This window comes from Limanda limanda, chromosome 10 (assembly GCF_963576545.1).
Source record: "Limanda limanda chromosome 10, fLimLim1.1, whole genome shotgun sequence".
Lineage (NCBI taxonomy): Eukaryota > Metazoa > Chordata > Actinopteri > Pleuronectiformes > Pleuronectidae > Limanda > Limanda limanda.
The window spans coordinates 5,605,430-5,626,796 of record NC_083645.1 but is presented as its reverse complement, the minus strand read 5'-3'; the positions used below and the strand labels follow the sequence as shown (position 1 = coordinate 5,626,796).

General features: G+C 43.8%; 46 non-coding genes across 46 annotated transcripts; all 46 read right to left on the bottom strand.

The window, feature by feature from the left end:
• Window positions 1–2,941: 2,941 nt before the first annotated feature.
• On the bottom strand, window positions 2,942–3,048 carry LOC133012822 (U6 spliceosomal RNA). The gene has a single exon (XR_009681257.1). It is a non-coding gene; the product is annotated as a U6 spliceosomal RNA (small nuclear RNA).
• A 295-nt stretch (window positions 3,049–3,343) lies between these two features.
• Window positions 3,344–3,450, bottom strand: LOC133012457 (U6 spliceosomal RNA). The gene has a single exon (XR_009680915.1). It is a non-coding gene; the product is annotated as a U6 spliceosomal RNA (small nuclear RNA).
• Window positions 3,451–3,744: 294 nt separating this feature from the next.
• On the bottom strand, window positions 3,745–3,851 carry LOC133012797 (U6 spliceosomal RNA). Its single transcript, XR_009681233.1, has one exon. It is a non-coding gene; the product is annotated as a U6 spliceosomal RNA (small nuclear RNA).
• A 294-nt stretch (window positions 3,852–4,145) lies between these two features.
• LOC133012463 (U6 spliceosomal RNA) lies at window positions 4,146–4,252 on the bottom strand. Its single transcript, XR_009680920.1, has one exon. It is a non-coding gene; the product is annotated as a U6 spliceosomal RNA (small nuclear RNA).
• Window positions 4,253–4,547: 295 nt separating this feature from the next.
• Window positions 4,548–4,654, bottom strand: LOC133012966 (U6 spliceosomal RNA). The gene has a single exon (XR_009681392.1). It is a non-coding gene; the product is annotated as a U6 spliceosomal RNA (small nuclear RNA).
• A 295-nt stretch (window positions 4,655–4,949) lies between these two features.
• Window positions 4,950–5,056, bottom strand: LOC133012821 (U6 spliceosomal RNA). The gene has a single exon (XR_009681256.1). It is a non-coding gene; the product is annotated as a U6 spliceosomal RNA (small nuclear RNA).
• A 294-nt stretch (window positions 5,057–5,350) lies between these two features.
• On the bottom strand, window positions 5,351–5,457 carry LOC133012357 (U6 spliceosomal RNA). The gene has a single exon (XR_009680820.1). It is a non-coding gene; the product is annotated as a U6 spliceosomal RNA (small nuclear RNA).
• A 296-nt stretch (window positions 5,458–5,753) lies between these two features.
• LOC133012785 (U6 spliceosomal RNA) lies at window positions 5,754–5,860 on the bottom strand. The gene has a single exon (XR_009681222.1). It is a non-coding gene; the product is annotated as a U6 spliceosomal RNA (small nuclear RNA).
• A 294-nt stretch (window positions 5,861–6,154) lies between these two features.
• LOC133012462 (U6 spliceosomal RNA) lies at window positions 6,155–6,261 on the bottom strand. Its single transcript, XR_009680919.1, has one exon. It is a non-coding gene; the product is annotated as a U6 spliceosomal RNA (small nuclear RNA).
• A 294-nt stretch (window positions 6,262–6,555) lies between these two features.
• Window positions 6,556–6,662, bottom strand: LOC133012965 (U6 spliceosomal RNA). Its single transcript, XR_009681391.1, has one exon. It is a non-coding gene; the product is annotated as a U6 spliceosomal RNA (small nuclear RNA).
• A 295-nt stretch (window positions 6,663–6,957) lies between these two features.
• LOC133012531 (U6 spliceosomal RNA) lies at window positions 6,958–7,064 on the bottom strand. The gene has a single exon (XR_009680984.1). It is a non-coding gene; the product is annotated as a U6 spliceosomal RNA (small nuclear RNA).
• A 294-nt stretch (window positions 7,065–7,358) lies between these two features.
• LOC133012461 (U6 spliceosomal RNA) lies at window positions 7,359–7,465 on the bottom strand. Its single transcript, XR_009680918.1, has one exon. It is a non-coding gene; the product is annotated as a U6 spliceosomal RNA (small nuclear RNA).
• A 295-nt stretch (window positions 7,466–7,760) lies between these two features.
• LOC133012345 (U6 spliceosomal RNA) lies at window positions 7,761–7,867 on the bottom strand. Its single transcript, XR_009680809.1, has one exon. It is a non-coding gene; the product is annotated as a U6 spliceosomal RNA (small nuclear RNA).
• A 294-nt stretch (window positions 7,868–8,161) lies between these two features.
• Window positions 8,162–8,268, bottom strand: LOC133012834 (U6 spliceosomal RNA). Its single transcript, XR_009681268.1, has one exon. It is a non-coding gene; the product is annotated as a U6 spliceosomal RNA (small nuclear RNA).
• A 297-nt stretch (window positions 8,269–8,565) lies between these two features.
• On the bottom strand, window positions 8,566–8,672 carry LOC133012769 (U6 spliceosomal RNA). Its single transcript, XR_009681207.1, has one exon. It is a non-coding gene; the product is annotated as a U6 spliceosomal RNA (small nuclear RNA).
• Window positions 8,673–8,966: 294 nt separating this feature from the next.
• Window positions 8,967–9,073, bottom strand: LOC133012780 (U6 spliceosomal RNA). The gene has a single exon (XR_009681217.1). It is a non-coding gene; the product is annotated as a U6 spliceosomal RNA (small nuclear RNA).
• Window positions 9,074–9,369: 296 nt separating this feature from the next.
• On the bottom strand, window positions 9,370–9,476 carry LOC133012934 (U6 spliceosomal RNA). The gene has a single exon (XR_009681362.1). It is a non-coding gene; the product is annotated as a U6 spliceosomal RNA (small nuclear RNA).
• A 294-nt stretch (window positions 9,477–9,770) lies between these two features.
• On the bottom strand, window positions 9,771–9,877 carry LOC133012663 (U6 spliceosomal RNA). Its single transcript, XR_009681107.1, has one exon. It is a non-coding gene; the product is annotated as a U6 spliceosomal RNA (small nuclear RNA).
• Window positions 9,878–10,173: 296 nt separating this feature from the next.
• Window positions 10,174–10,280, bottom strand: LOC133012584 (U6 spliceosomal RNA). The gene has a single exon (XR_009681033.1). It is a non-coding gene; the product is annotated as a U6 spliceosomal RNA (small nuclear RNA).
• Window positions 10,281–10,576: 296 nt separating this feature from the next.
• Window positions 10,577–10,683, bottom strand: LOC133012530 (U6 spliceosomal RNA). The gene has a single exon (XR_009680983.1). It is a non-coding gene; the product is annotated as a U6 spliceosomal RNA (small nuclear RNA).
• A 294-nt stretch (window positions 10,684–10,977) lies between these two features.
• LOC133012459 (U6 spliceosomal RNA) lies at window positions 10,978–11,084 on the bottom strand. Its single transcript, XR_009680917.1, has one exon. It is a non-coding gene; the product is annotated as a U6 spliceosomal RNA (small nuclear RNA).
• A 295-nt stretch (window positions 11,085–11,379) lies between these two features.
• On the bottom strand, window positions 11,380–11,486 carry LOC133012344 (U6 spliceosomal RNA). The gene has a single exon (XR_009680808.1). It is a non-coding gene; the product is annotated as a U6 spliceosomal RNA (small nuclear RNA).
• A 294-nt stretch (window positions 11,487–11,780) lies between these two features.
• Window positions 11,781–11,887, bottom strand: LOC133012833 (U6 spliceosomal RNA). The gene has a single exon (XR_009681267.1). It is a non-coding gene; the product is annotated as a U6 spliceosomal RNA (small nuclear RNA).
• A 297-nt stretch (window positions 11,888–12,184) lies between these two features.
• Window positions 12,185–12,291, bottom strand: LOC133012768 (U6 spliceosomal RNA). Its single transcript, XR_009681206.1, has one exon. It is a non-coding gene; the product is annotated as a U6 spliceosomal RNA (small nuclear RNA).
• Window positions 12,292–12,585: 294 nt separating this feature from the next.
• Window positions 12,586–12,692, bottom strand: LOC133012779 (U6 spliceosomal RNA). The gene has a single exon (XR_009681216.1). It is a non-coding gene; the product is annotated as a U6 spliceosomal RNA (small nuclear RNA).
• Window positions 12,693–12,988: 296 nt separating this feature from the next.
• Window positions 12,989–13,095, bottom strand: LOC133012933 (U6 spliceosomal RNA). Its single transcript, XR_009681361.1, has one exon. It is a non-coding gene; the product is annotated as a U6 spliceosomal RNA (small nuclear RNA).
• Window positions 13,096–13,389: 294 nt separating this feature from the next.
• On the bottom strand, window positions 13,390–13,496 carry LOC133012662 (U6 spliceosomal RNA). The gene has a single exon (XR_009681106.1). It is a non-coding gene; the product is annotated as a U6 spliceosomal RNA (small nuclear RNA).
• Window positions 13,497–13,792: 296 nt separating this feature from the next.
• LOC133012583 (U6 spliceosomal RNA) lies at window positions 13,793–13,899 on the bottom strand. The gene has a single exon (XR_009681032.1). It is a non-coding gene; the product is annotated as a U6 spliceosomal RNA (small nuclear RNA).
• A 296-nt stretch (window positions 13,900–14,195) lies between these two features.
• Window positions 14,196–14,302, bottom strand: LOC133012931 (U6 spliceosomal RNA). Its single transcript, XR_009681359.1, has one exon. It is a non-coding gene; the product is annotated as a U6 spliceosomal RNA (small nuclear RNA).
• A 294-nt stretch (window positions 14,303–14,596) lies between these two features.
• Window positions 14,597–14,703, bottom strand: LOC133012479 (U6 spliceosomal RNA). The gene has a single exon (XR_009680935.1). It is a non-coding gene; the product is annotated as a U6 spliceosomal RNA (small nuclear RNA).
• Window positions 14,704–15,000: 297 nt separating this feature from the next.
• On the bottom strand, window positions 15,001–15,107 carry LOC133012767 (U6 spliceosomal RNA). The gene has a single exon (XR_009681205.1). It is a non-coding gene; the product is annotated as a U6 spliceosomal RNA (small nuclear RNA).
• Window positions 15,108–15,401: 294 nt separating this feature from the next.
• LOC133012655 (U6 spliceosomal RNA) lies at window positions 15,402–15,508 on the bottom strand. The gene has a single exon (XR_009681099.1). It is a non-coding gene; the product is annotated as a U6 spliceosomal RNA (small nuclear RNA).
• A 294-nt stretch (window positions 15,509–15,802) lies between these two features.
• On the bottom strand, window positions 15,803–15,909 carry LOC133012969 (U6 spliceosomal RNA). The gene has a single exon (XR_009681395.1). It is a non-coding gene; the product is annotated as a U6 spliceosomal RNA (small nuclear RNA).
• Window positions 15,910–16,203: 294 nt separating this feature from the next.
• Window positions 16,204–16,310, bottom strand: LOC133012783 (U6 spliceosomal RNA). Its single transcript, XR_009681220.1, has one exon. It is a non-coding gene; the product is annotated as a U6 spliceosomal RNA (small nuclear RNA).
• Window positions 16,311–16,604: 294 nt separating this feature from the next.
• LOC133012812 (U6 spliceosomal RNA) lies at window positions 16,605–16,711 on the bottom strand. The gene has a single exon (XR_009681247.1). It is a non-coding gene; the product is annotated as a U6 spliceosomal RNA (small nuclear RNA).
• A 296-nt stretch (window positions 16,712–17,007) lies between these two features.
• On the bottom strand, window positions 17,008–17,114 carry LOC133012581 (U6 spliceosomal RNA). Its single transcript, XR_009681030.1, has one exon. It is a non-coding gene; the product is annotated as a U6 spliceosomal RNA (small nuclear RNA).
• A 295-nt stretch (window positions 17,115–17,409) lies between these two features.
• Window positions 17,410–17,512, bottom strand: LOC133012388 (U6 spliceosomal RNA). Its single transcript, XR_009680849.1, has one exon. It is a non-coding gene; the product is annotated as a U6 spliceosomal RNA (small nuclear RNA).
• Window positions 17,513–17,810: 298 nt separating this feature from the next.
• LOC133012782 (U6 spliceosomal RNA) lies at window positions 17,811–17,917 on the bottom strand. The gene has a single exon (XR_009681219.1). It is a non-coding gene; the product is annotated as a U6 spliceosomal RNA (small nuclear RNA).
• A 294-nt stretch (window positions 17,918–18,211) lies between these two features.
• On the bottom strand, window positions 18,212–18,318 carry LOC133012811 (U6 spliceosomal RNA). Its single transcript, XR_009681246.1, has one exon. It is a non-coding gene; the product is annotated as a U6 spliceosomal RNA (small nuclear RNA).
• A 297-nt stretch (window positions 18,319–18,615) lies between these two features.
• Window positions 18,616–18,721, bottom strand: LOC133012427 (U6 spliceosomal RNA). Its single transcript, XR_009680887.1, has one exon. It is a non-coding gene; the product is annotated as a U6 spliceosomal RNA (small nuclear RNA).
• A 294-nt stretch (window positions 18,722–19,015) lies between these two features.
• On the bottom strand, window positions 19,016–19,122 carry LOC133012399 (U6 spliceosomal RNA). The gene has a single exon (XR_009680860.1). It is a non-coding gene; the product is annotated as a U6 spliceosomal RNA (small nuclear RNA).
• A 295-nt stretch (window positions 19,123–19,417) lies between these two features.
• Window positions 19,418–19,524, bottom strand: LOC133012910 (U6 spliceosomal RNA). The gene has a single exon (XR_009681340.1). It is a non-coding gene; the product is annotated as a U6 spliceosomal RNA (small nuclear RNA).
• Window positions 19,525–19,819: 295 nt separating this feature from the next.
• Window positions 19,820–19,926, bottom strand: LOC133012580 (U6 spliceosomal RNA). Its single transcript, XR_009681029.1, has one exon. It is a non-coding gene; the product is annotated as a U6 spliceosomal RNA (small nuclear RNA).
• Window positions 19,927–20,220: 294 nt separating this feature from the next.
• Window positions 20,221–20,327, bottom strand: LOC133012952 (U6 spliceosomal RNA). The gene has a single exon (XR_009681379.1). It is a non-coding gene; the product is annotated as a U6 spliceosomal RNA (small nuclear RNA).
• A 295-nt stretch (window positions 20,328–20,622) lies between these two features.
• On the bottom strand, window positions 20,623–20,729 carry LOC133012579 (U6 spliceosomal RNA). Its single transcript, XR_009681028.1, has one exon. It is a non-coding gene; the product is annotated as a U6 spliceosomal RNA (small nuclear RNA).
• Window positions 20,730–21,024: 295 nt separating this feature from the next.
• LOC133012398 (U6 spliceosomal RNA) lies at window positions 21,025–21,131 on the bottom strand. The gene has a single exon (XR_009680859.1). It is a non-coding gene; the product is annotated as a U6 spliceosomal RNA (small nuclear RNA).
• Between the last annotated feature and the right edge of the window lie 236 nt (window positions 21,132–21,367).

Below are 21,367 nucleotides of genomic sequence, written 5' to 3'. Positions count from 1 at the left end.
CGGACCCTCTGCCATGCTTGCTCTCTGCCGTGGCTCTACAGGAAGTAAAACTCGTAACATACTTTCTGAAGATGAACCTCACCGGTACAGCCTGCTCGACCCCGGTCGGCTGAGGCAGCGCGAACAACCTCCGCACGCTTGGGTCTCGCGCTGCCCCCCCCCCCCCACGGCAAACACGCAATCATCTCCCAAGGCAGCGGGCACGCAAGTAAGCGAGAGAGAGGTGCGCGTCTCGGCCCAAAATCAGTTTTTTTTTTGCCGTGAGAAATTGGATGTGTGGCGTTTCATCTGCTCCGTTATTGTTTTTCCCCTCAACCAGTCTTCTTGAATGTAAGAAATGCTGCTAATGTAGTCAGTGGTCTTCAAGGATAATGTTTCTCCAGCTGCCTGACAGATTGAAGAAAGTTTTCTCTACTATCAGTCTCATGAGCTGTTAGTGGCTTGTGGTTTTTCTTTGCCATATTAACCCAAAGGCTGGATGCAACAGGTGTAAGGATTTGGGGGGAGGAGTAGGACCCAGACGCAGAGTTTTAAAATAAAAGGTAATTTTAATTAAACACGCTCTTTAACTAACAAAACAAACTTGAACACTAAAGGGACAAAACAAAAAGCACAAGGAAGCTTACAAGAGGCTCAGCAGATCAGGACAGGGCAGGAAAGGACAGCACCAGGGAACATCATCGACCAGAACGACAAGAGGAGCAAGACAAGAACAATCCGACAAGGACAAAGGGAAGGACAGAGGCTTATATACACACAGGGAAGGCATGGGCAATTGAACACAGGTGTAACACATGAGGACTGGGGCAGACAATCACAGACAGGAAGTGAAGACAGAAACAACACACAAGGAACAGAGACTACAAAATAAAACAGGAAACAGAAACAGTGTGAAAACATGAAAACACTTTGAACATAAACAACAGAGATCTACTAGACTAAACAGAACACACTTTTACAATTTATAATGCAAGGTATAAAGTGCCTGATCGTTACAACAGGTGCTGTTCTGTGTCTGTTTTATATGAAGTCACTATTTTCAGGATCCGTCACTGATGAAATGATTATGACTATTAATCACATTTCTGGTTGGGAAGACAACGTGCATCATGGGAAAGGTATTTGGTTTCTTTTTTCAGCAGACAAACAAACAAGTGTTAAAGTTGTGGTTTGGACATTGGCAGCCAACCTGAGCATTGGTGGTGACACTGAAGCAGAGCACAGCAGTTGCTTGGATGAAAAAAACAATGACATGGATGGGTTAGTTTTATTCTAATGTTTAATAATCATTTAAACCCTTTACTTCCTATTTTAAATTATTTGGCAATTCTTGAAATCGTTTTTGAGAGACTTTTATGTTTTGCCGTTTTACTTGTCAGTTAGCAGAATAGGTTTTAAAAAACCACATTGTTTGTTTTTGTTAGGACATTTAGTCACAAATCAATGCACTTAAACAATCTGCCTGATTACCGTGTCTCGGTGGAGTTAGATGCTTACTAAAAATGTCCTAACATTATTTGTTATGTATACTTTCAAAATACCACATGCAAAGGCTGGCGTTGGGTTAAATATCCCAAATTCTGCTCCCACATTCCTGGGATAAGTACCTGTGGGATCCAAAGATGTGAAAGTTTGTCTGTGAGTTCAATTAGCTTTTCTAAACCATTAAGGCTTCAGGACATTGTGTTTTCAGCTCCACAAAGCCAGTGGAATCATATTCTACCAACCAGAATCGCCAGATACAGATACAACAGATATGACAAACTACATTCAGGAAATTGAATACTTTCCTTTAATGATACATTTACAGCAGTTCAGTTTTTGACGTCAAACTCTCCCAGGAAATGGGGGAATAGCTTCATGAAATAGTTATATGAAAAATTGTGTGCCTTCATTTGCCTTAAAGTGAATAGAATATGTGTAGTGATATTCCTGTGAAGTTTCTCTGTCTCTATCTCTCTTTGTCTCTTTCATTCTTCTCATCATTTCCTTCAGAAAAGTTTCTTTAACTCACTAAAACTCTGCAGCCACAACTGAACTTGGCCTTGTCAAATATTTGTATAGTGGATGTGATCATCTGTCGCTTACAAAAACGTTTTTTCTCTCTCCATCGTTCTTGACCTCTCTGCAACTAATTTACGGTTGCAAAAAGAAAGTTTAGAGTTTGGAGAAACAAGAGAGATGGCAAGACTTAAAAAAACAAAAATAGAGAGCGTGACAGAAAGCAAGCGTCACACAGTGAGAACTCCGGAGAGATGTGAGGATGAGATTCATATGCAACGGGTGGGGTGGTGGGGTCCAAATTAAAGTTGCACAGAACTTAAAGTAAAGCCTATTTATGGGAGCAATTTTCATATTCATGAAATATTTCACATCCCGCACACACAGTCACAAACACACACAAGCCCCCACAGACACAAGTGTTTTCACTGCTGATAAGATGCTATACACTCACGACAGAAACACACTGAGTGAGGAGAATTCAGCCGGCACATTGCATAAGTTATAAAGTGAGACCTTAAAATAGAAAAGATAGCACTTTCAGAAAATAAAAACACAGAGAGGCCAACTTAAAGGGAGAACTTCATATGTACTTCATATAAGCAATAATATTAAATGCTATTAGCAAGGAGCAAGGAGTAAGGAATTGGGACTCAGCCTTATGCAAGCAGAGTAATTAAGGTAAAATCAACTGTCACTTGACAAAAGACAAAGGCAACACACATTCTCTTGATGTTACCACATTTTCTGATTAAATATAGATAACTAAGGACTTGTTGAAGGAATAGGTGCATAATACTTTGTGACTGCTTGTTCTGTGCTTTTCATCAAACGGTTTTCCAACCCTTCCCTCTGTTCACAGAAAGAAGTTTGGTTTTCCAGATTCCAAGATTCCTAGAAAAGGATGAAAGTAGCCTTGTGCCAAAGTCATTTTTGGACCAAAATATGGAAACGCTTCACGAATTTGCATGTCATCCTTTCGCAGGGGCCATGCTAATCTTCTCTGTATCGTATCCAATTTATTATATGTACTGCCGGAGTAAGTACAGGTGTTTCCCTGCAGTGGTGCCTGTATATTCCCCCATCAGGTGAGTGGACCCTTTGCTACGGTCAAAAAAGGAAGGAGGCTAAACTTTGGTCACACCCATTGTGGGAAATATGGTTTCGCATCACTGGCCTCTCTCTAACGATCACCGATACATTGAAAATGGCTACAAATCCTTCCAGTTTGTACCGTGGGAATTCATAAAGAGGCTCAGAGTAAAGCCTCCTGGAACACAGATAAGCGGAAGATTCCTAGAAAAGGATGAAAGTAGCCTTGTGCCAAAGTCATTTTTGGACCAAAATATGGAAACGCTTCACGAATTTGCATGTCATCCTTTCGCAGGGGCCATGCTAATCTTCTCTGAATCGCATCCAATTTATTATATGTACTGCCGGAGCAAGTACATGTGTTTACCTGCAGTGGTGCCTGTATATTCCCCCATAAGGTGAGTGGACCCTTTGCTACGGTCAAAAAAGGAAGGAGGCTAAACTTTGGTCACACCCATTGTGGGAAATATGGTTTCGCATCACTGGCCTCTCTCTAACGATCACCGATACATTGAAAATGGCTACAAATCCGTCCAGTTTGTACCGTGTGAATTCATAAAGAGGCTCAGAGTAAAGCCTCCTGGAACACAGATAAGCGGAAGATTCCTAGAAAAGGATGAAGTAGCCTTGTGCCAAAGTCATTTTTGGACCAAAATATGGAAACGCTTCACGAATTTGCGCGTCATCCTTTTGCAGGGGCCATGCTAATCTTCTCTGTATCGTATCCAATTTATTATATGTACTGCCGAAGCAAGTACAGGTTTTCCCCTGCAGTGGTGCCTGTATATTCCCCCATCAGGTGAGTGGACCCTTTGCTACGGTCAAAAAAGGAAGGAGGCTAAACTTTGGTCACACCCATTGTGGGAAATATGGTTTCGCATCACTGGCCTCTCTCTAACGATCACCGATACATTGAAAATGGCTACAAATCCTTCCAGTTTGTACCGTGGGAATTCATAAAGAGGCTCAGAGTAAAGCCTCCTGGAACACAGATAAGCGGAAGATTCCTAGAAAAGGATGAAAGTAGCCTTGTGCCAAAGTCATTTTTGGACCAAAATATGGAAACGCTTCCAAATTTGCGTGTCATCCTTTCGCAGGGGCCATGCTAATCTTCTCTGAATCGTATCCAATTTATTATATGTACTGCCGGAGCAAATACAGGTGTTTACCTGCAGTGGTGCCTGTATATTCCCCCATCAGGTGAGTGGACCCTTTGCTACGGTCAAAAAAGGAAGGAGGCTAAACTTTGGTCACACCCATTGTGGGAAATATGGTTTCGCATCACTGGCCTCTCTCTAATGATCACCGATACATTGAAAATGGCTACAAATCCTTCCAGTTTGTACCGTGTGAATTCATAAAGAGGCTCAGAGTCAAGCCTCATGGAACACAGATAAGCGGAAGATTCCTAGAAAAGGATGAAGGTAGCCTTGTGCCAAAGTCATTTTTGGACCAAAATATGGAAACGCTTCAGGAATTTGCGTGTCATCCTTTCGCAGGGGCCATGCTAATCTTCTCTGTATCGTATCCAATTTATTATATGTACTGCCGGAGCAAATACAGGTGTTTCCTTGCAGTGGTGCCTGTATATATTCCCCCATCAGGTGAGTGGACCCTTTGCTACGGTCAAAAAAGGAAGGAGGCTAAACTTTGGTCACACCCATTGTGGGAAATATGGTTTCGCATCACTGGCCTCTCTCTAACGATCACGATACATTGAAAATGGCTACAAATCCTTCCAGTTTGTACCGTGGGAATTCATAAAGAGGCTCAGAGTAAAGCCTCCTGGAACACAGATAAGCGGAAGATTCCTAGAAAAGGATGAAGTAGCCTTGTGCCAAAGTCATTTTTGGACCAAAATATGGAAACGATTCACGAATTTGCGTGTCATCCTTTCGCAGGGGCCATGCTAATCTTCTCTGTATCGTATCCAATTTATTATATGTACTGCCGGAGCAAGTACAGGTGTTTCCCTGCAGTGGTGCCTGTATATTCCCCCATCAGGTGAGTGGACCCTTTGCTACGGTCAAAAAAGGAAGGAGGCTAAACTTTGGTCACACCCATTGTGGGAAATATGGTTTCGCATCACTGGCCTCTCTCTAACGATCACCGATACATTGAAAATGGCTACAAATCCGTCCAGTTTGTACCGTGTGAATTCATAAAGAGGCTCAGAGTAAAGCCTCCTGGAACACAGATAAGCGGAAGATTCCTAGAAAAGGATGAAGTAGCCTTGTGCCAAAGTCATTTTTGGACCAAAATATGGAAACGCTTCACGAATTTGCGTGTCATCATTTCGCAGGGGCAATGCTAATCTTCTCTGTATCGTATCCAATTTATTATATGTACTGCCGAAGCAAGTACAGGTGTTTCCCTGCAGTGGTGCCTGTATATATTCCCCCATCAGGTGAGTGGACCCTTTGCTACGGTCAAAAAAGGAAGGAGGCTAAACTTTGGTCACACCCATTGTGGGAAATATGGTTTCGCATCACTGGCCTCTCTCTAACGATCACCGATACATTGAAAATGGCTACAAATCCGTCCAGGTTGTACCGTGTGAATTCATAAAGAGGCTCAGAGTAAAGCCTCCTGGAACACAGATAAGCCGAAGATTCCTAGAAAAGGATGAAGTAGCCTTGTGCCAAAGTCATTTTTGGACCAAAATATGGAAATGCTTCACGAATTTGCGTGTCATCCTTTCGCAGGGGCCATGCTAATCTTCTCTGTATCGTATCCAATTTAATATATGTACTGCCGGAGCAAGTACAGGTGTTTCCCTGCAGTGGTGCCTTTATATTCCCCCATCAGGTGAGTGGACCCTTTGCTACGGTCAAAAAAGGAAGGAGGCTAAACTTTGGTCACACCCATTGTGGGAAATATGGTTTCGCATCACTGGCCTCTCTCTAACGATCACCGATACATTGAAAATGGCTACAAATCCTTCCAGTTTGTACCGTGGGAATTCATAAAGAGGCTCAGAGTAAAGCCTCCTGGAACACAGATAAGCGGAAGATTCCTAGAAAAGGATGAAAGTAGCCTTGTGCCAAAGTCATTTTTGGACCAAAATATGGAAACGCTTCCAAATTTGCGTGTCATCCTTTCGCAGGGGCCATGCTAATCTTCTCTGAATCGTATCCAATTTATTATATGTACTGCCGGAGCAAATACAGGTGTTTACCTGCAGTGGTGCCTGTATATTCCCCCATCAGGTGAGTGGACCCTTTGCTACGGTCAAAAAAGGAAGGAGGCTAAACTTTGGTCACACCCATTGTGGGAAATATGGTTTCGCATCACTGGCCTCTCTCTAATGATCACCGATACATTGAAAATGGCTACAAATCCTTCCAGTTTGTACCGTGTGAATTCATAAAGGAATCAGAGTCAAGCCTCATGGAACACAGATAAGCGGAAGATTCCTAGAAAAGGATGAAGGTAGCCTTGTGCCAAAGTCATTTTTGGACCAAAATATGGAAACGCTTCAGGAATTTGCGTGTCATCCTTTCGCAGGGGCCATGCTAATCTTCTCTGTATCGTATCCAATTTATTATATGTACTGCCGGAGCAAATACAGGTGTTTCCTTGCAGTGGTGCCTGTATATATTCCCCCATCAGGTGAGTGGACCCTTTGCTACGGTCAAAAAAGGAAGGAGGCTAAACTTTGGTAACACCCATTGTGGGAAATATGGTTTCGCATCACTGGCCTCTCTCTAACGATCACGATACATTGAAAATGGCTACAAATCCTTCCAGTTTGTACCGTGGGAATTCATAAAGAGGCTCAGAGTAAAGCCTCCTGGAACACAGATAAGCGGAAGATTCCTAGAAAAGGATGAAGTAGCCTTGTGCCAAAGTCATTTTTGGACCAAAATATGGAAACGCTTCACGAATTTGCGTGTCATCCTTTCGCAGGGGCCATGCTAATCTTCTCTGTATCGTATCCAATTTATTATATGTACTGCCGAAGCAAGTACAGGTTTTCCCCTGCAGTGGTGCCTGTATATTCCCCCATCAGGTGAGTGGACCCTTTGCTACGGTCAAAAAAGGAAGGAGGCTAAACTTTGGTCACACCCATTGTGGGAAATATGGTTTCGCATCACTGGCCTCTCTCTAACGATCACCGATACATTGAAAATGGCTACAAATCCTTCCAGTTTGTACCGTGGGAATTCATAAAGAGGCTCAGAGTAAAGCCTCCTGGAACACAGATAAGCGGAAGATTCCTAGAAAAGGATGAAAGTAGCCTTGTGCCAAAGTCATTTTTGGACCAAAATATGGAAACGCTTCCAAATTTGCGTGTCATCCTTTCGCAGGGGCCATGCTAATCTTCTCTGAATCGTATCCAATTTATTATATGTACTGCCGGAGCAAATACAGGTGTTTACCTGCAGTGGTGCCTGTATATTCCCCCATCAGGTGAGTGGACCCTTTGCTACGGTCAAAAAAGGAAGGAGGCTAAACTTTGGTCACACCCATTGTGGGAAATATGGTTTCGCATCACTGGCCTCTCTCTAATGATCACCGATACATTGAAAATGGCTACAAATCCTTCCAGTTTGTACCGTGTGAATTCATAAAGAGGCTCAGAGTCAAGCCTCATGGAACACAGATAAGCGGAAGATTCCTAGAAAAGGATGAAGGTAGCCTTGTGCCAAAGTCATTTTTGGACCAAAATATGGAAACGCTTCACGAATTTGCGTGTCATCCTTTCGCAGGGGCCATGCTAATCTTCTCTGTATCGTATCCAATTTATTATATGTACTGCCGGAGCATATACAGGTGTTTCCTTGCAGTGGTGCCTGTATATTCCCCCATCAGGTGAGTGGACCCTTTGCTACGGTCAAAAAAGGAAGGAGGCTAAACTTTGGTCACACCCATTGTGGGAAATATGGTTTCGCATCACTGGCCTCTCTCTAACGATCACCGATACATTGAAAATGGCTACAAATCCTTCCAGTTTGTACCGTGTGAATTCATAAAGAGGCTCAGAGTAAAGCCTCCTGGAACACAGATAAGCGGAAGATTCCTAGAAAAGGATGAAGTAGCCTTGTGCCAAAGTCATTTTTGGACCAAAATGTGGAAACGCTTCACGAATTTGCGTGTCATCCTTTCGCAGGGGCAATGCTAATCTTCTCTGTATCGTATCCAATTTATTATATGTACTGCCGAAGCAAGTACAGATTTTTCCCTGCAGTGGTGCCTGTATATATTCCCCCATCAGGTGAGTGGACCCTTTGCTACGGTCAAAAAAGGAAGGAGGCTAAACTTTGGTCACACCCATTGTGGGAAATATGGTTTCGCATCACTGGCCTCTCTCTAACGATCACCGATACATTGAAAATGGCTACAAATCCTTCCAGTTTGTACCGTGGGAATTCATAAAGAGGCTCAGAGTAAAGCCTCCTGGAACACAGATAAGCGGAAGATTCCTAGAAAAGGATGAAAGTAGCCTTGTGACAAAGTCATTTTTGGACCAAAATATGGAAACGCTTCACGAATTTGCGTGTCATCCTTTCGCAGGGGCCATGCTAATCTTCTCTGTATCGTATCCAATTTATTATATGTACTGCCGGAGCAAGTACAGGTGTTTCCCTGCAGTGGTGCCTGTATATTCCCCCATCAGGTGAGTGGACCCTTTGCTACGGTCAAAAAAGGAAGGAGGCTAAACTTTGGTCACACCCATTGTGGGAAATATGGTTTCGCATCACTGGCCTCTCTCTAACGATCACCGATACATTGAAAATGGCTACAAATCCGTCCAGTTTGTACCGTGTGAATTCATAAAGAGGCTCAGAGTAAAGCCTCCTGGAACACAGATAAGCGGAAGATTCCTAGAAAAGGATGAAGTAGCCTTGTGCCAAAGTCATTTTTGGACCAAAATATGGAAACGCTTCACGAATTTGCGTGTCATCCTTTCGCAGGGGCAATGCTAATCTTCTCTGTATCGTATCCAATTTATTATATGTACTGCCGAAGCAAGTACAGGTGTTTCCCTGCAGTGGTGCCTGTATATATTCCCCCATCAGGTGAGTGGACCCTTTGCTACGGTCAAAAAAGGAAGGAGGCTAAACTTTGGTCACACCCATTGTGGGAAATATGGTTTCGCATCACTGGCCTCTCTCTAACGATCACCGATACATTGAAAATGGCTACAAATCCGTCCAGGTTGTACCGTGTGAATTCATAAAGAGGCTCAGAGTAAAGCCTCCTGGAACACAGATAAGCCGAAGATTCCTAGAAAAGGATGAAGTAGCCTTGTGCCAAAGTCATTTTTGGACCAAAATATGGAAATGCTTCACGAATTTGCGTGTCATCCTTTCGCAGGGGCCATGCTAATCTTCTCTGTATCGTATCCAATTTAATATATGTGCTGCCGGAGCAAGTACAGGTGTTTCCCTGCAGTGGTGCCTTTATATTCCCCCATCAGGTGAGTGGACCCTTTGCTACGGTCAAAAAAGGAAGGAGGCTAAACTTTGGTCACACCCATTGTGGGAAATGTGGTTTCGCATCACTGGCCTCTCTCTAACGATCACCGATACATTGAAAATGGCTACAAATCCGTCCAGTTTGTACCGTGTGAATTCATAAAGAGGCTCAGAGTAAAGCCTCCTGGAACACCAATAAGCGGAAGATTCCTAGAAAAGGATGAAGTAGCCTTGTGCCAAAGCCATTTTTGGACCAAAATATGGAAACGCTTCACGAATTTGCGTGTCATCCTTTCGCAGGGGCCATGCTAATCTTCTCTGTATCATATCCAATTTATTATATGTACTGCCGAATCAAGTACAGGTTTTTCCCAGGAGTGGTGCCTGTATATATTCCCCCATCAGGTGAGTGGACCCTTTGCTACGGTCAAAAAAGGAAGGAGGCTAAACTTTGGTCACACCCATTGTGGGAAATATGGTTTCGCATCACTGGCCTCTCTCTAACGATCACCGATACATTGAAAATGGCTACAAATCCGTCCAGTTTGTACCGTGTGAATTCATAAAGAGGCTCAGAGTAAAGCCTCCTGGAACACCAATAAGCGGAAGATTCCTAGAAAAGGATGAAGTAGCCTTGTGCCAAAGCCATTTTTGGACCAAAATATGGAAACGCTTCACGAATTTGCGTGTCATCCTTTCGCAGGGGCCATGCTAATCTTCTCTGTATCATATCCAATTTATTATATGTACTCCCGAAGCAAGTACAGGTTTTTCCCAGGAGTGGTGCCTGTATATATTCCCCCATCAGGTGAGTGGACCCTTTGCTACGGTCAAAAAAGGAAGGAGGCTAAACTTTGGTCACACCCATTGTGGGAAATATGGTTTCGCATCACTGGCATCTCTCTAACGATCACCGATACATTGAAAATGGCTACAAATCCTTCCAGTTTGTACCGTGGGAATTCATAAAGAGGCTCAGAGTAAAGCCTCCTGGAACACAGATAAGCCGAAGATTCCTAGAAAAGGATGAAGTAGCCTTGTGCCAAAGTCATTTTTGGACCAAAATATGGAAACGCTTCACGAATTTGCGTGTCATCCTTTCGCAGGGGCCATGCTAATCTTCTCTGTATCGTATCCAATTTATTATATGTACTGCCGAAGCAAGTACAGGTTTTCCCCTGCAGTGGTGCCTGTATATTCCCCCATCAGGTGAGTGGACCCTTTGCTACGGTCAAAAAAGGAAGGAGGCTAAACTTTGGTCACACCCATTGTGGGAAATATGGTTTCGCATCACTGGCCTCTCTCTAACGATCACCGATACATTGAAAATGGCTACAAATCCTTCCAGTTTGTACCGTGGGAATTCATAAAGAGGCTCAGAGTAAAGCCTCCTGGAACACAGATAAGCGGAAGATTCCTAGAAAAGGATGAAAGTAGCCTTGTGCCAAAGTCATTTTTGGACCAAAATATGGAAACGCTTCCAAATTTGCGTGTCATCCTTTCGCAGGGGCCATGCTAATCTTCTCTGAATCGTATCCAATTTATTATATGTACTGCCGGAGCAAATACAGGTGTTTACCTGCAGTGGTGCCTGTATATTCCCCCATCAGGTGAGTGGACCCTTTGCTACGGTCAAAAAAGGAAGGAGGCTAAACTTTGGTCACACCCATTGTGGGAAATATGGTTTCGCATCACTGGCCTCTCTCTAATGATCACCGATACATTGAAAATGGCTACAAATCCTTCCAGTTTGTACCGTGTGAATTCATAAAGAGGCTCAGAGTCAAGCCTCATGGAACACAGATAAGCGGAAGATTCCTAGAAAAGGATGAAGGTAGCCTTGTGCCAAAGTCATTTTTGGACCAAAATATGGAAACGCTTCACGAATTTGCGTGTCATCCTTTCGCAGGGGCCATGCTAATCTTCTCTGTATCGTATCCAATTTATTATATGTACTGCCGGAGCATATACAGGTGTTTCCTTGCAGTGGTGCCTGTATATTCCCCCATCAGGTGAGTGGACCCTTTGCTACGGTCAAAAAAGGAAGGAGGCTAAACTTTGGTCACACCCATTGTGGGAAATATGGTTTCGCATCACTGGCCTCTCTCTAACGATCACCGATACATTGAAAATGGCTACAAATCCTTCCAGTTTGTACCGTGTGAATTCATAAAGAGGCTCAGAGTAAAGCCTCCTGGAACACAGATAAGCGGAAGATTCCTAGAAAAGGATGAAGTAGCCTTGTGCCAAAGTCATTTTTGGACCAAAATGTGGAAACGCTTCACGAATTTGCGTGTCATCCTTTCGCAGGGGCAATGCTAATCTTCTCTGTATCGTATCCAATTTATTATATGTACTGCCGAAGCAAGTACAGATTTTTCCCTGCAGTGGTGCCTGTATATATTCCCCCATCAGGTGAGTGGACCCTTTGCTACGGTCAAAAAAGGAAGGAGGCTAAACTTTGGTCACACCCATTGTGGGAAATATGGTTTCGCATCACTGGCCTCTCTCTAACGATCACCGATACATTGAAAATGGCTACAAATCCTTCCAGTTTGTACCGTGGGAATTCATAAAGAGGCTCAGAGTAAAGCCTCCTGGAACACAGATAAGCGGAAGATTCCTAGAAAAGGATGAAAGTAGCCTTGTGACAAAGTCATTTTTGGACCAAAATATGGAAACGCTTCACGAATTTGCGTGTCATCCTTTCGCAGGGGCCATGCTAATCTTCTCTGTATCGTATCCAATTTATTATATGTACTGCCGGAGCAAGTACAGGTGTTTCCCTGCAGTGGTGCCTGTATATTCCCCCATCAGGTGAGTGGACCCTTTGCTACGGTCAAAAAAGGAAGGAGGCTAAACTTTGGTCACACCCATTGTGGGAAATATGGTTTCGCATCACTGGCCTCTCTCTAACGATCACCGATACATTGAAAATGGCTACAAATCCGTCCAGTTTGTACCGTGTGAATTCATAAAGAGGCTCAGAGTAAAGCCTCCTGGAACACAGATAAGCGGAAGATTCCTAGAAAAGGATGAAGTAGCCTTGTGCCAAAGTCATTTTTGGACCAAAATATGGAAACGCTTCACGAATTTGCGTGTCATCCTTTCGCAGGGGCAATGCTAATCTTCTCTGTATCGTATCCAATTTATTATATGTACTGCCGAAGCAAGTACAGGTGTTTCCCTGCAGTGGTGCCTGTATATATTCCCCCATCAGGTGAGTGGACCCTTTGCTACGGTCAAAAAAGGAAGGAGGCTAAACTTTGGTCACACCCATTGTGGGAAATATGGTTTCGCATCACTGGCCTCTCTCTAACGATCACCGATACATTGAAAATGGCTACAAATCCGTCCAGGTTGTACCGTGTGAATTCATAAAGAGGCTCAGAGTAAAGCCTCCTGGAACACAGATAAGCCGAAGATTCCTAGAAAAGGATGAAGTAGCCTTGTGCCAAAGTCATTTTTGGACCAAAATATGGAAATGCTTCACGAATTTGCGTGTCATCCTTTCGCAGGGGCCATGCTAATCTTCTCTGTATCGTATCCAATTTAATATATGTGCTGCCGGAGCAAGTACAGGTGTTTCCCTGCAGTGGTGCCTTTATATTCCCCCATCAGGTGAGTGGACCCTTTGCTACGGTCAAAAAAGGAAGGAGGCTAAACTTTGGTCACACCCATTGTGGGAAATGTGGTTTCGCATCACTGGCCTCTCTCTAACGATCACCGATACATTGAAAATGGCTACAAATCCGTCCAGTTTGTACCGTGTGAATTCATAAAGAGGCTCAGAGTAAAGCCTCCTGGAACACCAATAAGCGGAAGATTCCTAGAAAAGGATGAAGTAGCCTTGTGCCAAAGCCATTTTTGGACCAAAATATGGAAACGCTTCACGAATTTGCGTGTCATCCTTTCGCAGGGGCCATGCTAATCTTCTCTGTATCATATCCAATTTATTATATGTACTGCCGAATCAAGTACAGGTTTTTCCCAGGAGTGGTGCCTGTATATATTCCCCCATCAGGTGAGTGGACCCTTTGCTACGGTCAAAAAAGGAAGGAGGCTAAACTTTGGTCACACCCATTGTGGGAAATATGGTTTCGCATCACTGGCCTCTCTCTAACGATCACCGATACATTGAAAATGGCTACAAATCCGTCCAGTTTGTACCGTGTGAATTCATAAAGAGGCTCAGAGTAAAGCCTCCTGGAACACCAATAAGCGGAAGATTCCTAGAAAAGGATGAAGTAGCCTTGTGCCAAAGCCATTTTTGGACCAAAATATGGAAACGCTTCACGAATTTGCGTGTCATCCTTTCGCAGGGGCCATGCTAATCTTCTCTGTATCATATCCAATTTATTATATGTACTCCCGAAGCAAGTACAGGTTTTTCCCAGGAGTGGTGCCTGTATATATTCCCCCATCAGGTGAGTGGACCCTTTGCTACGGTCAAAAAAGGAAGGAGGCTAAACTTTGGTCACACCCATTGTGGGAAATATGGTTTCGCATCACTGGCATCTCTCTAACGATCACCGATACATTGAAAATGGCTACAAATCCTTCCAGTTTGTACCGTGGGAATTCATAAAGAGGCTCAGAGTAAAGCCTCCTGGAACACAGATAAGCCGAAGATTCCTAGAAAAGGATGAAGTAGCCTTGTGCCAAAGTCATTTTTGGACCAAAATATGGAAATGCTTCACGAATTTGCGTGTCATCCTTTCGCAGGGGCCATGCTAATCTTCTCTGTATCGTATCCAATTTAATATATGTGCTGCCGGAGCAAGTACAGGTGTTTCCCTGCAGTGGTGCCTTTATATTCCCCCATCAGGTGAGTGGACCCTTTGCTACGGTCAAAAAAGGAAGGAGGCTAAACTTTGGTCACACCCATTGTGGGAAATGTGGTTTCGCATCACTGGCCTCTCTCTAACGATCACCGATACATTGAAAATGGCTACAAATCCTTCCAGTTTGTACCGTGTGAATTCATAAAGAGGCTCAGAGTAAAGCGTCCTGGAACACAGATAAGCGGAAGATTCCTAGAAAAGGATGAAGTAGCCTTGTGCCAAAGTCATTTTTGGACCAAAAAATGGAAACGCTTCACGAATTTTCGTGTCATCCTTTCGCAGGGGCCATGCTAATCTTCTCTGTATCATATCCAATTTATTATATGTACTGCCGAAGCAAGTACAGGTTTTTCCCAGGAGTGGTGCCTGTATATATTCCCCCATCAGGTGAGTGGACCCTTTGCTACGGTCAAAAAAGGAAGGAGGCTAAACTTTGGTCACACCCATTGTGGGAAATATGGTTTCGCATCACTGGCCTCTCTCTAACGATCACCGATACATTGAAAATGGCTACAAATCCTTCCAGTTTGTACCGTGGGAATTCATAAAGAGGCTCAGAGTAAAGCCTCCTGGAACACAGATAAGCGGAAGATTCCTAGAAAAGGATGAAAGTAGCCTTGTGCCAAAGTCATTTTTGGACCAAAATATGGAAACGCTTCACGAATTTGCGTGTCATCCTTTCGCAGGGGCCATGCTAATCTTCTCTGTATCGTATCCAATTTATTATATGTACTGCCGGAGCAAGTACAGGTGTTTCCCTGCAGTGGTGCCTGTATATTCCCCCATCAGGTGAGTGGACCCTTTGCTACGGTCAAAAAAGGAAGGAGGCTAAACTTTGGTCACACCCATTGTGGGAAATATGGTTTCGCATCAATGGCCTCTCTCTAACGATCACCGATACATTGAAAATGGCTACAAATCCGTCCAGTTTGTACCGTGTGAATTCATAAAGAGGCTCAGAGTAAAGCCTCCTGGAACACAGATAAGCGGAAGATTCCTAGAAAAGGATGAAGTCGCCTTGTGCCAAAGTCATTTTTGGACCAAAATATGGAAACGCTTCACGAATTTTCGTGTCATCCTTTCGCAGGGGCCATGCTAATCTTCTCTGTATCGTATCCAATTTATTATATGTACTGCTGAAGCAAGTACAGGTTTTTCCCTGCAGTGGTGCCTGTATATTCCCCCATCAGGTGAGTGGACCCTTTGCTACGGTCAAAAAAGGAAGGAGGCTAAACTTTGGTCACACCCATTGTGGGAAATATGGTTTCGCATTACTGGCCTCGCTCTAACGATCACTGATACATTAAAAATGGCTACAAATCCTTCCAGTTTGTACCTGTGAATTCATAAAGAGGCTCAGAGTAAAGCCTCCTGGAGCACAGATAAGCAGAAGATTCCTAGAAAAGGATGAAAGTAGCCTTGTGCCAAAGTTATTTTTGGACCAAAATATGGAAACGCTTCACGAATTTGCGTGTCATCCTTTTGCAGTGGCCATGCTAATCTTCTCTGTATCGTATCCAATTTATTATATGTACTGCCGGAGCAAGTACAGGTGTTTCCCTGCAGTGGTGCCTGTATATTCCCCCATCAGGTGAGTGGACCCTTTGCTACGGTCAAAAAAGGAAGGAGGCTAAACTTTGGTCACACCCATTGTGGGAAATATGGTTTCGCATTACTGGCCTCTCTCTAACGATCACCGATACATTGAAAATGGCTACAAATCCTTCCAGTTTGTACCGTGTGAATTCATAAAGAGGCTCAGAGTAAAGCGTCCTGGAACACAGATAAGCGGAAGATTCCTAGAAAAGGATGAAGTAGCCTTGTGCCAAAGTCATTTTTGGACCAAAAAATGGAAACGCTTCACGAATTTTCGTGTCATCCTTTCGCAGGGGCCATGCTAATCTTCTCTGTATCGTATCCGATTTATTATATGTACTGCCGGAGCAAGTACAGGTGTTTCCCTGCAGTGGTGCCTGTATATTCCTCCATCAGGTGAGTGGACCCTTTGCTACGGTCAAAAAAGGAAGGAGGCTAAACTTTGGTCACACCCATTGTGGGAAATATGGTTTCGCATCACTGGCCTCTCTCTAACGATCACCGATACATTGAAAATGGCTACAAATCCGTCCAGTTTGTACCGTGTGAATTCATAAAGAGGCTCAGAGTAAAGCCTCCTGGAATACCAATAAGCGGAAGATTCCTAGAAAAGGATGAAGTAGCCTTGTGCCAAAGTCATTTTTGGACCAAAATATGGAAACGCTTCACGAATTTGCGTGTCATCCTTTCACAGGGGCCATGCTAATCTTCTCTGTATCGTATCCAATTTATTATATGTACTGCCGAAGCAAGTACAGGTTTTTCCCTGGAGTGGTGCCTGTATATATTCCCCCATCAGGTGAGTGGACCCTTTGCTACAGTCAAAAAATGAAGGAGGCTAAACTTTGGTCACACCCATTGTGGGAAATATGGTTTCGCATCACTGGCCTCTCTCTAACGATCACCGATACATTGAAAATGGCTACAAATCCGTCCAGTGTGTACCGTGTGAATTCATAAAGAGGCTCAGAGTAAAGCCTCCTGGAACACAGATAAGCGGAAGATTCCTAGAAAAGGATGAAGTAGCCTTGTGCCAAAGTCATTTTTTGACCAAAATATGGAAACGCTTCACGAATTTGCGTGTCATCCTTTCGCAGGGGCCATGCTAATCTTCTCTGTATCGTATCCAATTTATTATATGTACTGCTGAAGCAAGTACAGGTTTTTCCCTGCAGTGGTGCCTGTATATTCCCCCATCAGGTGAGTGGACCCTTTGCTACGGTCAAAAAAGGAAGGAGGCTAAACTTTGGTCACACCCATTGGTGGAAATATGGTTTCGCATCACTGGCCTCTCTCTAACGATCACCGATACATTGAAAATGGCTACAAATCCGTCCAGTTTGTACCGTGGGAATTCATAAAGAGGCTCAGAGTAAAGCCTCCTGGAACACAGATAAGCGGAAGATTCCTAGAAAAGGATGAAAGTAGCCTTGTGCCAAAGTCATTTTTGGACCAAAATATGGAAACGCTTCACGAATTTGCGTGTCATCCTTTCGCAGGGGCCATGCTAATCTTCTCTGTATCGTATCCAATTTATTATATGTACTGGCAGAGCAAGTAAAGGTGTTTCCCTGCAGTGGTGCCTGTATATTCCCCCATCAGGTGAGTGGACCCTTTGCTACGGTCAAAAAAGGAAGGAGGCTAAACTTTGGTCACACCCATTGTGGGAAATATGGTTTCGCATCACTGGCCTCTCTCTAACGATCACCGATACATTGAAAATGGCTACAAATCCGTCCAGTTTGTACCGTGTGAATTCATAAAGAGGCTCAGAGTAAAGCCTCCTGGAACACAGATAAGCGGAAGATTCCTAGAAAAGGATGAAGTAGCCTTGTGCCAAAGTCATTTTTGGACCAAAAAATGGAAACGCTTCACGAATTTTCGTGTCATCCTTTCGCAGGGGCCATGCTAATCTTCTCTGTATCGTATCCGATTTATTATATGTACTGCCGGAGCAAGTACAGGTGTTTCCCTGCAGTGGTGCCTGTATATTCCTCCATCAGGTGAGTGGACCCTTTGCTACGGTCAAAAAAGGAAGGAGGCTAAACTTTGGTCACACCCATTGTGGGAAATATGGTTTCGCATCACTGGCCTCTCTCTAACGATCACCGATACATTGAAAATGGCTACAAATCCGTCCAGTTTGTACCGTGTGAATTCATAAAGAGGCTCAGAGTAAAGCCTCCTGGAATACCAATAAGCGGAAGATTCCTAGAAAAGGATGAAGTAGCCTTGTGCCAAAGTCATTTTTGGACCAAAATATGGAAACGCTTCACGAATTTGCGTGTCATCCTTTCACAGGGGCCATGCTAATCTTCTCTGTATCGTATCCAATTTATTATATGTACTGCCGAAGCAAGTACAGGTTTTTCCCTGGAGTGGTGCCTGTATATATTCCCCCATCAGGTGAGTGGACCCTTTGCTACGGTCAAAAAAAGAAGGAGGCTAAACTTTGGTCACACCCATTGTGGGAAATATGGTTTCGCATCACTGGCCTCTCTCTAACGATCACCGATACATTGAAAATGGCTACAAATCTGTCCAGTTTGTACCGTGTGAATTCATAAAGAGGCTCAGAGTAAAGCCTCCTGGAACACAGATAAGTGGAAGATTCCTAGAAAAGGAGGAAAGTAGCCTTGTGCCAAAGTCATTTTTGGACCAAAATAAGGAAACGCTTCACGAATTTGCGTGTCATCCTTTCGCAGGGGCCTGCTAATCTTCTCTGTATCGTATCCAATTTATTATATGTACTGCCGGAGCAAGTACAGGCGTTTCCCTGCAGTGGTGCCTGTATATTCCCCCATCAGGTGAGTGGACCCTTTGCTACAGTCAAAAAAGGAAGGAGGCTAAACTTTGGTCACACCCATTGTGGGAAATATGGTTTCGCATCACTGGCCTCTCTCTAACGATCACCGATACATTGAAAATGGCTACAAATCCGTCCAGTGTGTACCGTGTGAATTCATAAAGAGGCTCAGAGTAAAGCCTCCTGGAACACAGATAAGCGGAAGATTCCTAGAAAAGGATGAAGTAGCCTTGTGCCAAAGTCATTTTTGGACCAAAATATGGAAACGCTTCACGAATTTGCGTGTCATCCTTTCGCAGGGGCCATGCTAATCTTCTCTGTATCGTATCCAAATTATTATATGTACTGCTGAAGCAAGTTCAGGTTTTTCCCTGCAGTGTAGCCTGTATACTCCCCCATCAGGTGAGTGGACCCTTTGCTACGGTCAAAAAAGGAAGGAGGCTAAACTTTGGTCACACCCATTGGTGGAAATATGGTTTCGCATCACTGGCCTCTCTGTAACGATCACCGATACATTGAAAATGGCTACAAATCCGTCCAGGTTGTACCGTGGGAATTCATAAAGAGGCTCAGAGTAAAGCCTCCTGGAACACAGATAAGCGGAAGATTCCTAGAAAAGGATGAAAGTAGCCTTGTGCCAAAGTCATTTTTGCACCAAAATATGGAAACGCTTCACGAATTTGCGTGTCATCCTTTCGCAGGGGCCATGCTAATCTTCTCTGTATCGTATCTAATTTATTATATGTACTGGCGGAGCAAGAACAGGTGTTTCCCTGCAGTGGTGCCTGTATATTCACCCATCAGGTGAGTGGACCCTTTGCTACGGTCAAAAAAGGAAGGAGGCTAAACTTTGGTCACACCCATTGTGGGAAATATGGTTTCGCATCACTGGCCTCTCTCTAACGATCACCGATACATTGAAAATGGCTACAAATCCGTCCAGTTTGTACCGTGTGAATTCATAAAGAGGCTCAGAGTAAAGCCTCCTGGAACACAGATAAGCGGAAGATTCCTAGAAAAGGATGAAAGTAGCCTTGTGCCAAAGTCATTTTTGGACCAAAATATGGAAACGCTTCACGAATTTGCGTGTCATCCTTTCGCAGGGGCCATGCTAATCTTCTCTGTATCGTATCCAATTTATTATATGTACTGCTGAAGCAAGTACAGGTTTCTCCCTGCAGTGGTGCCTGTATATTCCCCCATCAGGTGAGTGGACCCTTTGCTACGGTCAAAAAAGGAAGGAGGCTAAACTTTGGTCACACCCATTGTGGGAAATATGGTTTCGCATTACTGGCCTCGCTCTAACGATCACTAATACATTAAAAATGGCTACAAATCCTTCCAGTTTGTACCTTTGAATTCATAAAGAGGCTCAGAGTAAAGCCTCCTGGAACACAGATAAGCAGAAGATTCCTAGAAAAGGATGAAAGTAGCCTTGTGACAAAGTCATTTTTGGACCAAAATATGGAAACGCTCCACGAATTTGCGTGTCATCCTTTCGCAGGGGCCATGCTAATCTTCTCTGTATCGTATCCAATTTATTATATGTACTGCCGGAGCAAGTACAGGTGTTTCCCTGCAGTGGTGCCTGTATATTCCCCCATCAGGTGAGTGGACCCTTTGCTACGGTCAAAAAAGGAAGGAGGCTAAACTTTGGTCACACCCATTGTGGGAAATATGGTTTCGCATCACTGGCATCTCTCTAACGATCACCGATACATTGAAAATGGCTACAAATCCTTCCAGTTTGTACCGTGTGAATTCATAAAGAGGCTCAGAGTAAAGCCTCCTGGAATACAGATAAGCGGAAGATTCCTAGAAAAGGATGAAAGTAGCCTTGTGACAAAGTCATTTTTGGACCAAAATATGGAAACGCTTCACGAATTTGCGTGTCATCCTTTCGCAGGGGCCATGCTAATCTTCTCTGTATCGTATCCAATTTATTATATGTACTGCTGAAGCAAGTACAGGTTTTTCCCTGCAGTGGTGCCTGTATATTCCCCCATCAGGTGAGTGGACCCTTTGCTACGGTCAAAAAAGGAAGGAGGCTAAACTTTGGTCACACCCATTGGTGGAAATATGGTTTAGCATCACTGGCCTCTCTCTAACGATCACCGATACATTGAAAATGGCTACAAATCCGTCCAGGTTGTACCGTGGGAATTCATAAAGAGGCTCAGAGTAAAGCCTCCTGGAACACAGATAAGCGGAAGATTCCTAGAAAAGGATGAAAGTAGCCTTGTGCCAAAGTCATTTTTGGACCAAAATATGGAAACGCTTCACGAATTTGCATGTCATCCTTTCGCAGGGGCCATGCTAATCTTCTCTGTATCGTATCCAATTTATTATATGTACTGGCGGAGCAAGTAAAGGTGTTGCCCTGCAGTGGTGCCTGTATATTCCCCCATCAGGTGAGTGGACACTTTGCTACGGTCAAAAAAGGAAGGAGGCTAAACTTTGGTCACACCCATTGTGGGAAATATGGTTTCGCATCACTGGCATCTCTCTAACGATCACCGATACATTGAAAATGGCTACAAATCCTTCCAGTTTGTACCGTGTGAATTCATAAAGAGGCTCAGAGTAAAGCCTCCTGGAACACAGAT